Below are 19,549 nucleotides of genomic sequence, written 5' to 3' on the forward strand. Positions count from 1 at the left end.
TCTATTAAGATATTTCCTATGGATGTGTATGTGTGCACCTTTCCATACAAACATGTATGCTTTTGAGAAGTATACAGAATTGATCATTAGGTATAAATTATTTTACAATTTCTTTTTATTCACTGAGGTTTTTTTGCCTATCAGTTCTCATAATTTGGCTTGTTTTTTTGTTTTTGAGATGGAGTCTCACTCTGTCACCCAGGCTGGTGTTCAGTGGTATGGTCTCGGCTCACTGCAACCCCTGCCTCCCGGGTTCAAGCAATTCTCGTGCCTCAGCCTCCCGAGTAGCTGGGAATAAGGTGCCAGCCACCATGCCCGAATAATTTTTGTATTTTTTAGTAGAGACAGGGTTTCACCATGTTGGCCAGGCTGGTCTTGAACGCCTGACCTCAAGTGATCCACCCGCCTCAGCCTCTCAAAGTGCTGGGATTACAGGTGTGAGCCACTGCACCCAGCTGGCTTGTTTTTTAACTGGTGATATAAGAGGACATTTCATAATTTATTTAACCCGACTCATATCAATGAGCATTTAGATTTTCTCTCAGTGTTACAACATCTTTGTACCTTTGTACAAGCATGTCTTTATGTGCTTTTAGTTCTCAAAGATACTGTAATTTCTCTTCTCTCTTTTCATAATCTTCTTGACATTTTGATTTTTCTGTGAATTAGTTTTTCAAGGGTCTGACTAATTTTCCTGCTAATTCGTGTTTCTTTCTTACTGATTTGTAAATACTCTGGATATTAAGAAAACAGTCTTTGCCTATAATTATAATTTTTCCTTCTTTGACATTTAATTTTGCTTAATTTTTATTTCACATGAATTAATATTTTCCTTCGATTTTCTCAAGGCATTTTTTAATGTCTTAAGAGAGAGATTTAAATGTTGTTTTTCTAGGTTGTGCCCATTTTTGGGGGGTGGAAATGGAGTCTCACTCTGTCACCCAGGCTGGAATGCAGTGGCACAATCTTGGCTCACTGCAACCTCTGCCTCCTGGGTTCAAGTGATTCTCCAGCCTCAGCGTCCCTAGTAGCTGGGATTACAGGCGCCCACCACACCCAGCTAAATTTTGTATTTTTTAGTAGAGATGGGATTTCGCCATGTTGGCCAGGCTGGTCTTGAACTCCTGATCTCAGGTGATCCGCTTGCCTCAGCCTCCCAAAGTGCTAGGATTACAGGCATGAGCCACCGTGCACAGCGGGTTGTGCCCATTTTTTAAAAGTTCATTCCAACATATTCCATCTTTTTTCTAGCCATTGCAAATGGGGCATTTTCTTCCATTATTTTTCCAAATGATTATTCTTGGTATTTCTAAAATCTAATAATTTTTTAATATTAATTTCTTCTTGATTTCTAATGCTTAGACTATTTTTTCTTGCCTAATTACCTTGGCTAATCTTTTAAAAACTCTTAAGTCATATGGTGCTAACTGGTATCCCATCATTTTCCCAATTAAACAGCAGTGTTTCTGACATTTAAGCATTAAGCATATTAATCATAACTTGCATTTGTAAATGGCGTTACAAACATTTACTTTATTTTATATACAGAATTTTTATCAGGAATAATGATTGAATTTTACTAAATGCTGGAAACTTATTTGAGGTAATCAAACTTTTCTACTTTGTCTATTAATATGGTAAATTACATTGGTAGGTTTCCTAAATTTGAGCAACACTAGCATTTGTTGGGTAAACTTCATTTGTATATAGTGTGTACTTCAAATTTATGATTAAATTTTCTTTTCAAATATTTTATTTAGGAATTTGGTGTCAAATAGATGTTAGTGACATTGGAATGTGGTTTTATCCCCAAAATTGTACTGTGTAAAATTTTCAAGCATGCATTAAAGTTGATAAAATAACACAATTAACTACTGTACGTTTTTTCAACTAGATTCAATAATCACTTATATTTTGCTACATTGGTTCATTATCCCTATCTATCACTCTCTATCTATCTATCTCTCTATCTCTCTATCTATCTATCTATCTAATTCCTCCATCCAACTAGCTAGCTGACCCTTCTTAATTTACAGACATCACAACACTTACTTCTAAGTATTAATACTTTAGCATGACTCTTCTAAAAATAAGGATCTTCTTTATAACATCATCTCACTAGTACACCTAAAAAATTATAATTTCTAAATATTATCTAATATCCGATCTATGTTAAAATTTCTCCTTTTATAGTTGTTTTTCCCCTTGAACTGGTCAAGGCTTACTCATTGCATTTAGTTTTTCTATCTCTTTAGTTTCTTTTTTTTTAGTGCACTTATTTTTTCATGGTATTGACTTTGAAAGAGTTCATTCCAGTTGTATTGTAGCATGTCCCATATTCTGGATTTGTCTGATCGTTTTCCATTTAATTTGTTGATCTCCCTCACGTAATTCCTGTGAATTGATCAGTAAGGTCTTAGGTTTAATTAGAATTGGATTGAACATTTGTGGCAGCAGCACATCAAAAGTGATGCGTGATTTATGTTGCATCATATCAGGAAGTTGATGATGTCAGCTTGATCCAGTATTACTCACACAGGTGGTGAACTACACATACTCTGTTGTGTAGATCCACGTTTCCCTGTAAGAAATCTGCAGAGTGATGCCTTGACAAGGTGTAAATATTCTGTCTGGCAACAATCTTTCATACCGTGGCTTTAGTGTACATTGATGATCCTTGTCTGAAACAGTATCTAACATGAAGAGTTACAAACGGTTATTTTCTAATTCTGTCATTCCTTCTTCACTCATTCTTCTGTTTTTAAAAAAAGGTTTCTGTTTTTTAATTTCTCACTCCATATTCAGAGATTTTTATTTATTTAATGTTTTTTATATTACTGACAATATTCTTTTTGGGTTTCAAATTGTCCAAAATGTAGCCAGTGGGAGCACTTTAAACTGTCTTCTTTTGTCATAATTCCATTGAATTTTAGACATTGCCTTGGTTTCTAGAGCAACAGGTGTTCCAAGCCTACCTTGAATTTTCCCTACTCCAGACCTGGCATTACCAGGTTTTTCATGGAGAGTTGGTTATTTTTAGTGGGCTTTGTGTGTGTGTGTGTGTGTGCATATGTGTCTGTGTTGGGTTACACCTTCAACACTCAGCCAAGGTAGTTGACAACTTTGTTCTAGCCTTTACTTCCTGCTTCCTCAGAGTCTATAGGTTAGCCATAGATGACAGCTTAGGACCTTCTCAGGTTGTTTCTGGGCATGCACAAAGCTCTGGCATATGCAGAGCCCCACATAGACATGCAGTCTTCTAGATTTTCAGGAATATGTTGGAGTTTTTCAAAGCCACCTGTGGACATCTCATTCCCAGCTTTTTGGTTAGTTTATTGTTTTCCCCAATTGTTATTCACCACCTCATGCAGCCTCAATGTTAAACAAGTATCTCTGATTGTTTTGGTCAAATGCCTCCTGGGGAAAAGCTGTTTACACTGGGCAAACTCCCAGTTAGGTAAACCAAAGACAGCTTTGTGAGTGAAGTCTTCCAGGGAACCACTACACAGGTCAAATAATAATCGAGAATTGGGCATTGAAGGAGCTCCAAACCCATTCTACCCCTGCAGAGTCTGCCAGGCTGCTGGTTAGCACTGTGATTATGGGCTGTTGTTTTCGAGGTTACCATGGAGGTGGAGAATGGGGAGAGATGGAAATAGGCAGCTTAGCAGCCACAAAGCTCACTGTTCTTTCTGAGCACTTTTCTTTGATAATTACTGCTAAGATTGTTGCAAGCCTTTGGTTAATTTCCAGAGTTTTAAAAATGTTGGTTCTGACCATTTTTGCTGGTGTTTTTACTGATTTTATGGAGGAGAGGATTTTTCAGAAGTCTTTATCACTTTTGCTTGTTTGTTCAAATTAGTCTCTACAAGAAATTCAAAAATTAGCCAGGCATGCTGGCACACAACTGTAGCCCCAGCTACTCAGGAGGCTGAGTTGGGAGGATCGCTTGAGCCCAGGAGGTAGAGGCTGCAGTGAGCCTAGATCAGCCACTGCACTCCAGCCTGGGTGACAGAGTGAGACCCTGTCTCCAAAAACAAAACAAAACAAAGGAAAGACAACAAAGCATGATGAATGCATTAATCTTTTCTTTACTTACCAGTTTTCAAAACGATGAGCTGTTTGCTAGCATCCTTAAAATGACTGATGTTGTAGTATGCGTCATTTTCTTTCCTTTTTTTTTTTTTTTTTTTCCCAAGACAAGCTCTTACTGTGTTACCCAGGCTGGAGTGCAATGGGTTGATCATAGTTCACTGCAGCCTCAACCTCCTGGGCTCAAGTGATCCTCCCACCCCAGACTCCCAAGTAGCTGGGATTACAGGCACACACCACCATACCCACATTAAAAAAAAATTATAAAATTTTTTGGTAGTGACTGGGTTTCCCTATGTTGCCTAGACTGGTCTCGAACTCCTGGACTCAAGCCATCCTCTTACCTTGGTCTCCCAAACTGCTAAGACTACAGATGTGAGCCACCATGCCTGGCCCCCTCCTTTTTTTAAAAAAAAAGCTAAATAATAATCCATTGTAGATATATACCAAAAAACATCTGTGAGAACCATGATTTCCAGTAGGTAATTCTCTAGGCCAAGGATCACGAATTTTTTCCGTGAAAGGCCAGATAGCACAGTAAATATTTTAGGTTTATTAAGCTATATGGTCTTCATTACCATGACTCAATTCTGCCTTTGTAGAGCAAAAACAGCCTTAGATAGATATCCATAGATAGATACTTAGGTTGTTTCTTCCTTTTGGCTACTGGGAATAATGCTGCCGTGATCGTGAATGTACCAATATCTGTTTGTGTCCCTGCTTTCAATTCTTTTGGGTATATTCCTAGAAGTGGAGTTGCTGGATCATATGGTAATTCTATGTTTAATATCTTGAGGACTTGCCATACTATTTTCCATGGTAGTTGTACCATTTAACATTTTCACCACCAATTAACAAGGGTTCTTCTCACCACATCCTCACCAATACTTGTTATTTTCTGCTTGTTTTTTTTTTTTTTTGTATAATTCTCATCCTAATGGGTGTGAAGTGGTACCTGATTGTGGTTTTGATTTTCAATTCCCTAATAATTATTGATATTGAGCATTTTCATGTGCTTATTGGCCATTTGTATAGCTGTTCTGGAGAAATCCAAGTCCTTTTGTCCTTTTTATTGACTGGGTTGTTTTTTGTTGTTGTTGAGTTACAAGTATTCTTTATATATTCTAGATAATAACCCCTTTCCAAGATGTGATTTGCAAATGTTTCCGCCCATTCTGTGGGTTGCCTCTTCACTCCGTTCATAGTGTCCTTTTGTGCACAAAGGTTTGATTTTGATTTGGTCAAATTTAGTCTTTTTTCATGTGTTTCCTGTGCCTTTAGTGTCATATCCAAGATACCACTGTCTTATTTTTTAACCTTCCTTTTTTAAAGTCTTCAATGTATATATTGGCAGGCTTTCCACATCAGGTCATATAGCTTCTTATTACTTTTATCAGTTGTAGAGTATTCCTTAGTATGGATGTTCTTGTTTATGTAATCGTTCCCCTATTGATGGACATTTAGGTATGGTTCAGTCTTTCCTTTTACATGTATACATGTTAAAAACAAACAAAAAATCTGGAATGGACATTCGTCAAAGTGTTAGAAGTGATTATCTCTGGGCAATAGGATTAGAAAAAGATTTATTTTGTATTTTTGTTTATCTGCATTTTCTAATTTTTAATAATAAACAGGTATCTCTATTTAATAAAAACTTGCAAACTAGTCAATCAATATATTGATATCCTGTGCTTCACTAATTTCACTCTGGAGAGTTTATCCAAAAAAAATTGTTTTGCGTAAGTTAGACAAAAACGTCTGCTTGAAGTAATTCATATCATTGATAATGTTCTAGTTTCATTTAGAAACAGACAATGTTCAGATAGGGGACTAGTGAGATAAAATATCATATATGAGCTTAGATTATTATGTGAACACAAAAATTAAATTATCAGAGTATGTAGCAGTGTGAAAAAACATCTATGAGGACCAGGATTTCCAGTAGGTAATTGTCTAGGCCAAGATCATGAAATTTTTCTGTGAAAAGTCAGATAGTACAGTAAATATTTTAGCCTTATTGAGCCATATGGTCTTCATTACTACAACTCAATTCTACCTTGATGAGCATAAACAGCCTTAATGAATGAATGAGGAGGTGTGGCTAGATTTGGCCCAGGGGCCACGGTTTGCAGACCCTCATCAAAGCACGTGGATTGGTCCACGAGAGTAAAGGCAATTGAGGTAGGCAGTGCATTTACTTTAAACGTTTCTTTAATGTTATTTAAGGGTGTATTTAAATGAAATTATGTAATATTCATCTGCTTTACACATAGTTGGTGATTTCCAAAGATTTATTTATTTTTTTCTTGAGACAGAGTGTCACTCTGTTGCCCAGGCTGGAGTCCAGTGGCACGTTCTCAGCTCATTGCAGACTCCACCTCCTGGGTTCCAGCAATTCTCCTGCCTCAGCCTCCTGGGTAGTTGGGACTACAGGCACACGCCATCACACCTGGTTAATTTTTGTATTTTTAGTAGAGATGGGGTTTCACCATCTTGGCCAGGCTAGTCTCAAACTCCTGACCTCAAGTGATCTGCCCACCTTGGCCTCCCAAAGTGCTAGGATTACAGAAATGAAATATAGTTAAGAATGTTTTGCAGACACCCCCAGTTTTGATTGACTTGCTCATTTTCATGGGCCTTTAGTATACTGGTTTTATTACAGTTGTGTTCTATTCTTTCCCAGGAGAAGAAAATGTAATTGCTGTTCCTTTGGGAAGTCGAAGTGTGAGAATTACAGTGAAAGGACCTGCCCACCTCTATAAGTAGAATTTAATCTTAACACTTTTTAATATCCTGAAGGTTTAGTTAGCCAAAAAAAAGAAACCAACAAGCAAAAAAACTTTCTCTAAGTTAATGGGTAATGTTACCAAACTTGCGTCCACTTACTTGGCACAGCAAAGCTAAACTCTGACATTAGGATTTGCAGCCAGAGACAGTGAAGCATTTATTGCAGAGCACCAAGCAAGGAGAATCAAACAGCTCATGCTTAAGACCTGAAATCCCTGATGTCTTACATGTAAGGATTTTTAAAGATAGGAGATAGAAGTTACAGGCAAAGTCACAAATTAATACATGGAGGCTATGCACTGGTTTGACCTGAAAAGGTGGAATATCTTGAAGTGGGGGCTTACAGACCATAGGTAGATTCAAATATTTTCTGATTTGCAATTGGTTAAGAAAGGGAAGTTTTGCCTAAAGACTTGGAGTCAGCAGAAAAGAATGTTAGATCTGGCCCTTGGGCGTGATCTCCACGTGCCTCAGAGAGAAATGTAGGATGAAGAAAGGCAGTGAGAGTTCAGCCTCAGTTCCATCTTACCGGAGGTCTCTGTGCCAGTGGATCTATTTGGTGGGGATCTAGATTTCCTGAAAAACTATTCAGGGACATATGTTAAAATGTTATCTTTAGTTTCTATAGGGAACCATACATCCTGTGACTCTAACTTTTTCTGGCTATTGTTTTAATCCACTATTACCTTGTTGCTTGTGAAGTTGCTCATTACTTCTCAAGGCTAGCTAGGTGCCTGGAATTTCTCTTGAAGGAATTCAAGATTTTCCTTTATTTCCATTCTTGGGGTGGTGGTACTCTGTTGGGTATCCCCAAGTATTCTGTAGTGGGCAAAATAGCCTATATAACCAGGGAAATTATCTGTGTTGTACCCTGAATTTTTCTGTTCTCATACCCCAATGGGAAATTTACCTGTTTAAGATTAATCCCCTCATGGGAGAATAAAAACCAAATTTTATGTCAAATAAACTAGTTTTGTATAGGATGGCTGGGTGTGGTGACTCATGCCTGTAATGCCAGCTCTTTGAGAGGCTGTGGCAGGAGGATCACTTGAGTCTAGGAGTTTGAGACAAGCCTGGGCAGCACAGGAAGACCCCATCTCTACAAAAAATTTAAAAAAAATTAGCTAGGCATAGTGGCGCATGCCTGTAGTCCAAGCTACTCAAGAGGCTGAGGTAGTCCAAGGAGTAGCTTGGCTACTGCAGGCGTGTAGTCCAAGATCCTCCTTGAGCCTAGGAGTTCAAGGTTGCAGTGAGCTCTAATTGCACCACTGCAATCTGCCACTCCAGCCTGAGTGACACAGGAAGACCATGTCTCTAAAATAATAATAATACATGGAGAGTAAATTAAGATTTGGGAGTGTTCTGGAGATTTCAGCAAAGTGGGACAAAAAAACCAAAACAAAACAAACTTTAAAATACAAAACCTTATCAGTGAATATGGCTGATCAGAACAAGCCTTGCTGCTAGCACATCACAACTTCCCATCTAGGGGTCCCTGAAGGCCGACACTGGTTTCCCAGAATACTGCGAGTTTGAAACAATAAATAGATGATGGTGATGGTTTCACTCTGGGAATACACTGAAACCATTAAATTATGCATTTTAACAAGGCAAAGTTTATGGCATGCAAATTATACATGGAAAAGATGCTTAAAAATGCAGTAAATGGTCTTGATATTCTCATGATATTAAAGGCCATTCCCCAAAATTCAGCTCCAAAAATAGTTTTATAAATTGTAAAAACAAAATAAGTAAACAGTAAACAGAATAAGTAAAGGTAAACACTTTGAGGCAAAAATTCGTTTATGTGTATATGTTCTGGCATATTCAACATAACTTTATATTCAAGACTGGCGCTCGTCCAAGAACAGGGCTCAAAAGTGTTCCCATTTCTCCAAGAGTGACAAATCTGTTGCTTGGACTATTTTCCTTTCTGAACAATCTCACAATTGGCAGTAGAAGTATTTCTGAAAGTTATCCTTCTTTGCTGATGAATAGAACTGGCTTCATTTACAAAGGACTTAGTTAACATTTCTGAATATCTAAATATAGAAGTGGTTTTATTTCCTGGATTTATACAACTTTTTTCTTAATTTTTATTTGTAAAAGAGATATTTCTGAAATGAAGATTATTTTGCAGTAATAAATCATTCTTTTAACATCCACATTAACTATAACTATCCAAAAGACTGCATTACTAAGAACTGAAAATACCTAGCAACATTAATATCAGTCTCTTTGCTGTGGAGTGAATTTTCATTACAGAATATCCATCTGACATACTGCCTAGAGGTGTTTGTTCAGATCCTGAATTTCCAGTCCTGTCCCAAGCCTGGCCACAGCATTATGGGGAGCACCCAGCCCCAAATTTTCCAGGAGTGCATCCCTTCAAAAATGGAAGCAATAAGCAGATCCCTGCAAAACAGGTTTTATTGTAGCAAAACCTTAGCATTAAATGTGTTTGACTAGCAATAAACTTAAGAAGCCAAGAGGTCATAAACCAAAAACCTCCAATTCGATTGGAAGAATATTTTCCCTTTAAGTCCTATCTAAGGACCATATATAGAGATGTATAAATATAAGCATGGATACAGTACCTAATGACCAATCAAAGGAAATTGACATGAATTAAATTAGCATATACTATATAAATACAGCTCTACTGTACATATAAGTTTGATGTATTTATAACTATGTTAGCCATGCTAAACACTCATTCCACGTTTACCTGACAGTACTTTCGTGGCCTTTAGAATTTAGGAAGACCTCTTGGGGATGGTTACCATGACCCTGCCTTTTTTGAAAGAAGCCTGAACTGATACTTCTCAATGCAAATCCTTCAACTAGAAGCAATTAGAAGCATTCATCATTTTCTAGGCATAATTTCTTTTATAAATAACTAGTAGTGGATTAAAATATTTAAAGGCATCACTAGAGACCTGAGTTGTGAAGATTTGGGGATACAAGAAAGTCTTGATTTCTAATTTTTACTCTTTTTGAGACTACCTATCATATCTTCCTCAACACTTCCCTCCCTCCCCTCAATATTAAGTCTGGAGAGGAGAAAGAAGTTGGGCCGTGGGCAGCAGGAAAGAAGGCTCACACTCTCTTCCCTTAATTCTGGTGGGGATGTTTATAAGCTTCCTGGGGTCTCCTACACACTAACCACCTTGCTGCGGAAACCACAGAGGGTCAGTGAAACCTCTGAGAACCAAAGGGCTTGTGCATGCAGCTCTCACTAGCCATGAATCACACATTGTGAACAACATGGGGCTGCAGTAAATATAGGGAAATGGTGGAAATTAATAAAAACTTAAAGGTATCCATAAGTCAATACATCATCTGAATTGTTGATTGAAACACCACAAACTCCTTTTTTTGTCATTTAAGAGGCACCAGCACAAAGGAGAAGCAAGTTTGCCACCAATAAAAATGACAATTTTAAAGAATTGCATCGGCCTCCACCTTGCCGTGGATTTGGCACAATGGCTTTGTTAATCCAGATTATCAGAATTGTTTGCGTCCATAAACTCTACATTCACCAAATCAGTTTACCAGTCTTTCTTCACCCACCTTTGACTCTGCTTACCCATTTACACAATTGAGGTCAAAACACCTGCTTTCTGCCTCCTAGATAGGCAACCAGTGTTTGTGCTTTAGATAACCAGAAGCCTTTTGAAATACTCAAATTAAAAATATTTTACAATAAGCGTACCATTTAGTGGAAAGCAGAGTGGTTTGGGTAATTTATGTGAACTTGAAAATTGTTTTTGCTACTTGTGTTTTTATATCCATGTCACTGAGACTCTTAGACACTGTTAAAATAGTGGCTAGATTCTGTATTAAAAACAAAATATCAAAACCAAGTTAACAAAAATGCTGGCCTTTGGTTTAGGGAATGGATATCATAGCAACTGGTCCTCCCTTCCTCCCAGATTACCTTCCCAGATTTTTACACCCCCTGCCCCAACTCTGTATCCCGATCTGCAACTCGGAACACTGTGGTCCAGAAGGTTAGCACAGTGGGAAAGCAATTACTACCCCAACACAGCCGCGAATCCATTGCATGCTACTTGAATTTAATCAAGTCATTTCAGGCTAAATCAGTGTCTAGAAACTTGTATTTTGCATGCCTTCTGTGAGGATGCGTTATGTCCCACTTCATTTTGCGTCTTGATATTGCCTTAATGCTCTTAATGCTCATCGTTTTGTTTTTCTCATTGACTTTAGAGACATCCACCGTAGGGCCCACTTACTATCTCCAGTTCCCCATTTCATTTTTACTGACAACTCACTTTGTAACACTCAGTTTTATGTCTTCATTGGAACTAGGAAATGAATTTAATCTCACAATTTCCAAAAATCTATTGCGGTCATGGAGATCAGGGCCAAAGTGGTTGGGGTTTTGTGTGCCTAAAAGTAGCCAGCATTATTCTTCGACCGCTAGTGACTCCTCCAGATCAAGTAGCTCATGTCCAGCCTTTGAATTTTCCCAGAAAAGTTCCCAGCCTGCCTGTCAGGGATGATCAGGGATGTCTCCTAATGCCTGTTACGCAGTCTGCCCAGGGCACTTGAATTCCTGCAGCTGCTCCAGTGACAGAGAAAAATCCAGCAAATGAAAACAATCAAAGCCCAGCAGGCTATGGATGGAAGCTCCCTAATGCCAGACTATTTTGTCGCATTTTATCAGCTTTCCATTTTTGACCCTCAACGGAGTTTTGGTTCTTCTGTGTTCTTTGTTTGAGATTGTTAAAGACTGGTATGATATCACTGAATCAAGTGTGGGTTTTAGAATAGAGTTGGACCTGAGAGATTGTCTGCTCTGACTCCTCATTTTAGATATGAGGCAATGAAAACCCAAGGCAGAAAGTTAGAGAAAAATACAGGGCCAGAAACGCAGGTGCCCCAGAACCTAGCTGTATATACATTTTTTATTGCCTCTGTCAACGTGAAACCAGATCTACTAAGTATGGTGACACTTAGAAAATAAAAGAAAGAAAAGAAAGAGGGAGGAAAGACAGAAATTTAAATGAAGTAGAAATGCTTTTTTGTTTAAACTGTGATAAGCCAACATTTTTTTCTGTAGGAAATCTTAAAAGCACTTTTGTTCATGTGAAAGCAAATTTGAATAAAGGGGTTTCATGCACAAGGGAGGTCTTTGTGGCAATGCAGTGGTTCTGTATTTTGACTGTGGTGGTGGGTGATAAAATGGCATTGAACTCTATGCACATATTGTACCAGTGGCAATTTCCTGGTTTTGATATTCAACTATGCTTTTGTAACATGTAAACATTAGACAAAAGGGAATGAAGTTTACAAAGGACCTCTCTATACTATTTTTGCAACTTCCTGTTAATCTAGAATTATTTCAAAATGAAAAGTTTTGTTTGATAAAAAGCAAATTTGAAATTTGCTGTGATTTTTGTCTAAAAGAGTAGGCATAAGATCTTTTGAACAAGAAATAAAATGAGTGAACATAGCTTTACTTTGAGTATTAGCTAAATCATGAAAACATATAAAGAAAGAAAAGTTTTCTCTTTCCCCTTATGCTAGAAATGGCTCCAAAGAATTAAGTAGAACTATTTGGGTCTGCCACCCTTGTTAGCTCCTTTTTTATGGGCAATTAAAAATCTGATATATCTATTCCACCAATATCAATTAATGTTTGTAAACTGAGTGGCTATTTTGACATTGTTTTGATATCATATACTGACATTGTGCTTGCTAAAATGTCTTTTGTAATAAAATGCCTTTAAGATTGTTTCTTATTTGAATCGTATATTTTAATTTTAGTTATTGAATCAAAAACACTTCAAGGAAGCAAAGGAGAACACAGCTTTAACAGCCCCGGAGTCTTTGTCATAGCAAACACAACAGTGGAATTTCAGAGGGCTCCGAAAGGCAAACTTTTAAGATTCCAGGACCTCTGATGGCTGATTTCATCTTCAAGGTAGGATGATCTTCTTCATAAACTTCATGTACCTGAATCCCAGAACATCTTGATTTTTAAAACAATAAGTTTGTTTAGCAAGAGGTCATCAATCATTGTTTTTTATACAGAGCATGTGTCATCAATATTTCCATATTGGCAGTCCATTCTTAAAAATTGTTCAGCACTCTTAAATTTCTGCTCCTAACCCTGACAGTTAAAGAACAAACTTCACTTTTATGGGGGAAGGATTGATTCTGTATTTATAATCTCTGGTTGCTTTGTTCAGTTTGTTTGCTGGTTTAAGAAACAGGGTCTCCCTGTGTTGCTCAGGCTGGTGCAGTGGCTGCAATCATAGCCTTGAACTCTTGGGCCCAAGTGATCCTTCTGCCTCAACCTCCCGAGTAGCTGTGTTCAGTTTCAGATAGAGTTTGGTGAAAATGGCCGATGGTTAAATGCACCATATCCTAAACCAGTATTGTGCCGCTGCATGTCTTCTTGCAAAGGAGAGCAGAGACAACAGGGGCTCATTTCTTACCCTCCTTTAAGATGGTTATCCTTAAGGCATCTTTACTTCAACCTTCAGCCCTTAGAACATGCAGTCTTGCAGTGGGCTGATTCAAGATCAGGATTTGCTTCCCCAGATGTTCTATGACAGATACTTGTCACAAGATACCTTCAGAAGAACTCTTCTTCTCTGGAACCATGAGCCTATGTCCCCTTTCTGGATGCTGCTGGGGCATCTTCCCTCATTCAGAGGACATGAAGTATAGTGGCCAATATATTTCCAAGGTGACACAGTTAGATACTCTTCTGATAAATTTGAAAATGCCTAAGAAATGAAAAAGATAGTTCAGTGTGTGGTTTTGCCTTATCCTGTTTCAGAAACCCATTCCAAAATGTAAATGGAAGCTAAAAAATAGCCCCAATTACCAGTTATAGTTTTCTGTATGAAAAAAACCCTTTAGCTTTAAAAAGCTGTCTCTGTTCTACATATTAATTTGTCACGGAATGTTTCACTGAGACATCAGTTGTGTCATCAGAGGAGCATGCACGGAGGTAGATGAGAGTTGCTAACTCATCCCAATCCCTGAGATACAAATTCAGCCTGCAGTGGGACCTGCCAAGTGTTGGCCTGCACAGTGTATTGTTTTGTTTCTGAAACTTTGGATTTTGAATAATCAACACTTAAAAATTGAGAGATTTTTACATCAGAAGATCAGGTTTTTTTTTTTTTTCTTCTGCTTCTCTGTAAAAATGGGAAGAGCTTGCATTTTACAATAGCAATAAGTGACTGTAACTGGGGAACAGCTGCCTTCCAGTCTCGGGTCTGCCGTGGTCCACACCACTATGTATTGTGTCCCTAACACTAAAGGCGTAAGTGGTTGGTTGCCATTCATCCTGATCTGGGCATTTATATCATCTGCCTAGCCGCCACAGACAGTTATGTTTCTGACTTCTGTGTCACATCCTTAAAGCATTGATCCAGTAGTCTTCTTAGGCAGTCATATTATGAAAGGTTTTGGGGAAGCCATAATTACCTTTTTTTTTAAAGTCTCTCTGGTCTATTGTTATGGCATAAATTCTATTTTCTTGCCCTCCTTAGGGCCTTCCTATGTGATTCTCAAGTAGAAAATATACACCACACACACACACACACACACACACACACAGACACACACACACACACACAGACACACACACACACACTTTTTGTTCTCTTTTAATTACTACTCAGAGAATCTGTATTCTTCTCAAGTCAACTTGGAGGTCCTTGACTGAATAGGAGATATTAATACAATGATGAAATGATGAAAGTACCCACAAAGATTAGTATTTCAAGATACTGTTTGGTTACAGTATCAGCATCAGTAGATCTTAACAATATATTGTTTATTGATACCATTTATAAAAACACATGTAAACTGCATATTTCTATGAGTTTGTATGTACACACACATATATGTATATGTATATTTTTAAAAATAATTTGGAAGGATACATTTCAAAATGGAAACACTAAAAAAAACAGTGACTATTTTAGAGGGGATAACATTTTATAATATCTAATTCTTAAAATAATGTTTAAAAGGAAGAATGTGGCTGGGTGTGGTGGTTCATGCCTATAATCCCAGCACTTAGGGAGGCCAAGGCGGGTGGATCACCTGAGGTCAGGAGTTCGAGACCAGCCTGTCCAACATGACGAAACCCTGTCTCTACTAAAAATACAAAAGTAGCCGGGTGTGGTGGTGCGCACCTGTAATCCTAGCTACTCGGGGGGCTGAGGCAGGAGAATCACTTGAACCCAGGAGGCGGAGGTTGCAGTGAGCCAAGATCGCACCACTGCATTCCAGCCTGGGCAGCAGAGCAAGATTCCGTCTCAAAAAAAAATAATTAAAAAATAAATAATAAAAAGTAAATGGAAGAATGAATTCACATATCACGTGCATAATTAAAAATTACTTTACACCTTCTTGTCCGAATTATGTATTCACCTTTTAATAGAGTACATTTAAAAGAAAATGTGTGTGTGTGTGTGTGTGTGTGTGTGTGATGGAGTCTCACTCTGTCACCCAGGATGGAGTGCAGTGGCACGATCTCAGCTCACTGCAGCCTCCTCCTGAGTAGCTGGGATTACAGGCATGCACCACCATACCTGGCTAATTTTTTTTTTTTAATTTTTAGTAGGGATGGGGTTTCACCATGTTGGTCAGGCTGGTCTCCAACTCCTGATCTCAAATGATCCACCTGCCTTGGTCTCCCAAAGAGCTGGGATTACAGACGTGAGTTACCGCGCCCAGCCAATAGAGTACATTTTAACAGCATGTTCGGTGTACACTGTCTGCATTCATATTCAGTCCTCTATGTTCCTGTCTCTGAGTTCTGACTCTCTCAGATTTAATAAACAGTTCTGGACTTTGACTTCAACTCCTGGAAAGCTTTTGATCTCTCCAGACTGAAAAGGTGTTTTGAAAAATACGTTTATCAAAGAGGGTGTTACATACAACTGTCTGACTCATGCATAAATGGAGCCTCATTTTCATACCTACGGCAATTGTCCCTCATGGATGTGGTGTACTTAGTGGGGGAGAATGTGGCAAAATTGGAGACGCTTATGATGAAGTCAGAATGGCTCTGATGTTGTTTTTTTCCTGACTTGGGAGCTTGTCCAAATAATGTGGGTTTCTAGGAAGTATCCTTTTCCATCAGTTCCTTTGTTTTTTTTTTTTTTTTTTTTTTTGGTTCCAAACATTGTAGTATTTCCCAGCCTGTGTTGTTGCTAAGATAAGGAACTCTTTGCTTCCATTCATCTCCTCCTGGCCCGTCACACAATCAAGTTATGGCTGTACTTTGAGTGGGAGGTTAAAAGTGCCTGTGAGGTCACTGATGACAGTCAGCCCTATGTCCCTGTGTTTCATTGTATCTCTTTCCATTCCAGTCAACCAACAGAAGCTAGTCTATAAACGGAAGACCTGGCTTCCGCCTGAGAGAGGATGAGGCGGTGACTACCAGCCCTGCATATTCAGTGCTCATTTAGCACAGCTGTGGGTGCACTGAGCCAGGTGGAGGCACACGCTTTGCTACAGTTCATGTAGTAGACCTACTTCATGGGCTTTTGATAACTGTACTGTTGAACACTGCTGTATTCTTACATAAAGAGTGACATATGTAGACATCAATGGGATGTTAGGTGGTCTTATAGGTATTGTTGCTCAGATTTTGCAGCTTAGCATCTCACTGTACCAATGAGAAAAAAATTTCTTTTTTCTACTCTTTAAGAAGCTATATTTTCATGGTTGGACCATTCTTGAAAATTGCACATCTCCTTCTTCCAGTGGATTTCTCATTGTATATGCTTGTTTTCCCGAAAATCCTGTTTCCCTTTTTTCATTTTTTTTTTATTTGTATGTAGCTACAGGGCCTCACTATATTGCCCAGTCTGGTTTTGAACTCGTGACCTCAAGCAATCCTCCTGCCTCAGCCTCCCAAATTGCTGGGATTACAGGTGTGAGCCACCATGCCCAGCCCTCAATGACCTGTTTTTCATGGATGACCCTTGTTATAGCACTAAGGGGTATTTTGCATTAGGGCCCTGCTTCTTCAATATGCGCATGTTGCCACCAGGTAGCAGTAGTGAGTCTCGGCTAAGTACAGTAGCTGATGCCATGTGCTTCATTGATTGACAGCGAGATAGACGCTATTCATTCAGTGAGAATTTACTGAATATTTGCATCTATGAGTAGATGTTTGTGAATATCAATTTTAAGTATATTCCCATGAGGATATCTAAAAAAATAAAATTAAATTACTTGGATAAAGACATCTTTCCATGGTTAATTTTTAACTACTATTGGTAGCTTTTCTCATCTTTTAAAATATATATATATCTTCAGGGAGAAGAAAACGTTTCTCTTCTTTGGGCTCTGAAATCTTCCTTTTTCAGCCAGTTGTCTTCTTAGGGATTCATGTTTTTTCCACTCTCATATTTTGTGTTTCTTCAGGAAAATGTTTTCTGATTGCTTTTCTACTAGTCCCCAGTTGTACAATCTCTGTCTTCAGTTTCCTCAGCTCTAGATATCTTTTATGCTGTCAACTCATTAGCCTCTTTTCTTTGTGGGGAGTTATGATAGTATATTTACCTTATGTGGGGATAGAGGATTTGAAACTGCCTGTCTTCGTTCTCTCAAAGAACACATTGGAGGCTTGCAATGCGGTGCAGATCGAGGCTACATTTACACATTCACAGGTGTTTCAAAACTCTGCAAGACACAGTTTTAGAGTCAGTGCCTGTATTAGCTTCACAAGACTGTTGTTAGTGAGTACCATAGCTGAGTGGCCTAAACAGCCGAATTTATTGTCCCACAGTTCTGGAGCCCGAAAGTCCAAAATCAGGGTGTTGGCAGGATCAGTTTCTTCTGAGGGCTGTGAGGGAGAAGCTGTCTTACGCCTCTCACCTCAATTCTTAGACTTCAGGCATCATCTTCCCTCTGTGCGTGTCTGGCTCTGGGTCCAAATTTCTCAATTTCTCCCATGCCTTTTTTTTTTTTTTTTTTTTTTGAGACAGAGACTCACTATGTCACCTAGGCTGAAGCGCAGTGGCACAATCTCGGCTCACTGTAACCTCTGCTTCCTGGGTTCAAGCAACTCTTCTGCCTCAGCCTCCTTAGTAGCTGAGACTACATGCACACGCCACCCTGCTGGGCTAATTTTTATATTTTTAGCAGAGATGGGGTTTCGCCATGTTGGCCAGGCTGGTCTTGAACTCCTAGGCTCAAGCTATCCACCCATCTCTGCCTCCCAAAGTACTGGAGTTACAGGCATGAGCCACCACACCTGGCCAGTCCAAATTTCCCCTTTTTATAAGGACACCACTCATAATGGATTAAGTCCTCCCAGTTACCTTACCCTAACTACATTGGCAAAGACTGTATTTCCAAATAAGATAGTATTCTGAGATACTGTGGGCTACGGTGGGCTAGGCTTTCAACATGTTGTTTTGGGGGCACACAATTCAACCCATAACAGTGCCAGCAGAAAAGAAAATTTACCTATTTCCTCATGCCTTACAATCATTGGGATTCTGTCTCATCCTAAGCATTTGTCGTCCATTCCAAAGGCAGAAACTTTTAGAATATTGCATATTTTACTGTAATGTGGTCTGTTGAAGGAAATTTCTTGGTTAAAGCAATTCATATACTGCTTTAGTAATTACCAGCATTCACAGCTAAGATACATGTATAAATGTAGACATACTATGAATAGTTTTATATAAAAATCTATTTCATAAATTTTGGAAATTCTTTTGAAGTGGCCAAGTCAAGTAGTTGAATTTGAATACCATTGACCTTTTTTGTTTGTTTGTTTTTGAGATAGGGTCTTGCTCTGTCACCCAGGCCAAGTACAGGCTGCAAGTAATCCTCTGGCCTCAGCCTCCCAACTACCTGGGACTACAGGCACACAACCCCACAGCCAGCTAATTTTTAATTTTTTTGTAGAGACAGAGTCTCACTATGTTACCCAGGCTGGCCTTGAACTCCTGAGCTCAAGAACCCTCCCGCCTCAGCCTCCTAAAGAGCTGGATTAGAGGTGTGAGCCACCATGCCTGGCCACATACTTTTATTATAAAACTCATTTTCCTCATCAAACAGTGCTAATACACTTTTGCAAATGTCAATGTGCATTTCACTTTTGCCATTCTCTGTACTTCACCATCTCCTTTGTCAGCAGAGCTGTTTGCCCTGCGGACTTGACAGCAGTGGTATGGCAGGTGAGTAATTAGCTGGAGTGCAGGAGAAAGCATTCATGTTCATCTTTTCATGATTAAAGTAGGGTTATTATTATTTTTAGCTTAGTCTTTTGTTTTGAAAGCCACCCTTAGTGGAGAGAGATGAAGATTTTCCAAATTGATTTAGTCTCCACAACATTTCCAGGGCCAAGCCTGGGGTCCTAACCCATAGCACATCTTCTGTAACATGGAGAGGTTGCTCCTTTCTCCAGCAAGGCTGCGCCTCAGTCTAGTGTCCTCAGGAGGATGTGCACACAGGGCATGTCCAGCCAGGATGTGGAAAGCCTTCTCCCTCTCCTGGTGCCAGGACAAAGGAAGCGGGCAGCGAGTCATGTTTCATGATGGTGGTCGCTCTCCAGGGCAGGGAGGCTTTCAGGGAGAGCCAAAAGCAGAAAAGGAGCTTTTGCTCCCTTCCCAGGCAGAGCTCCCAGAGGAAAGCACCTCACAGAAATCCC

At 39.0% G+C, this 19,549-nt stretch overlaps 1 protein-coding gene across 1 annotated transcript in view; it reads left to right on the forward strand.

Annotated features, from left to right (window-relative positions):
* LOC129014713 (E3 ubiquitin-protein ligase HERC2-like) overlaps positions 1-19,549 on the forward strand; it is a 169,338-nt gene that overhangs the window by 133,300 nt on the left and 16,489 nt on the right. The window contains exon 12 of the transcript XR_010124073.1: positions 12,673-12,829. The gene's annotated coding sequence lies outside the window, so the exon portion shown is untranslated. The remainder of the gene's footprint in view (positions 1-12,672; positions 12,830-19,549) is intronic.

The sequence above is a fragment of the Pongo pygmaeus genome, chromosome 16 (genome assembly GCF_028885625.2).
Source record: "Pongo pygmaeus isolate AG05252 chromosome 16, NHGRI_mPonPyg2-v2.0_pri, whole genome shotgun sequence".
Taxonomy (NCBI): Eukaryota; Metazoa; Chordata; class Mammalia; order Primates; family Hominidae; genus Pongo; species Pongo pygmaeus.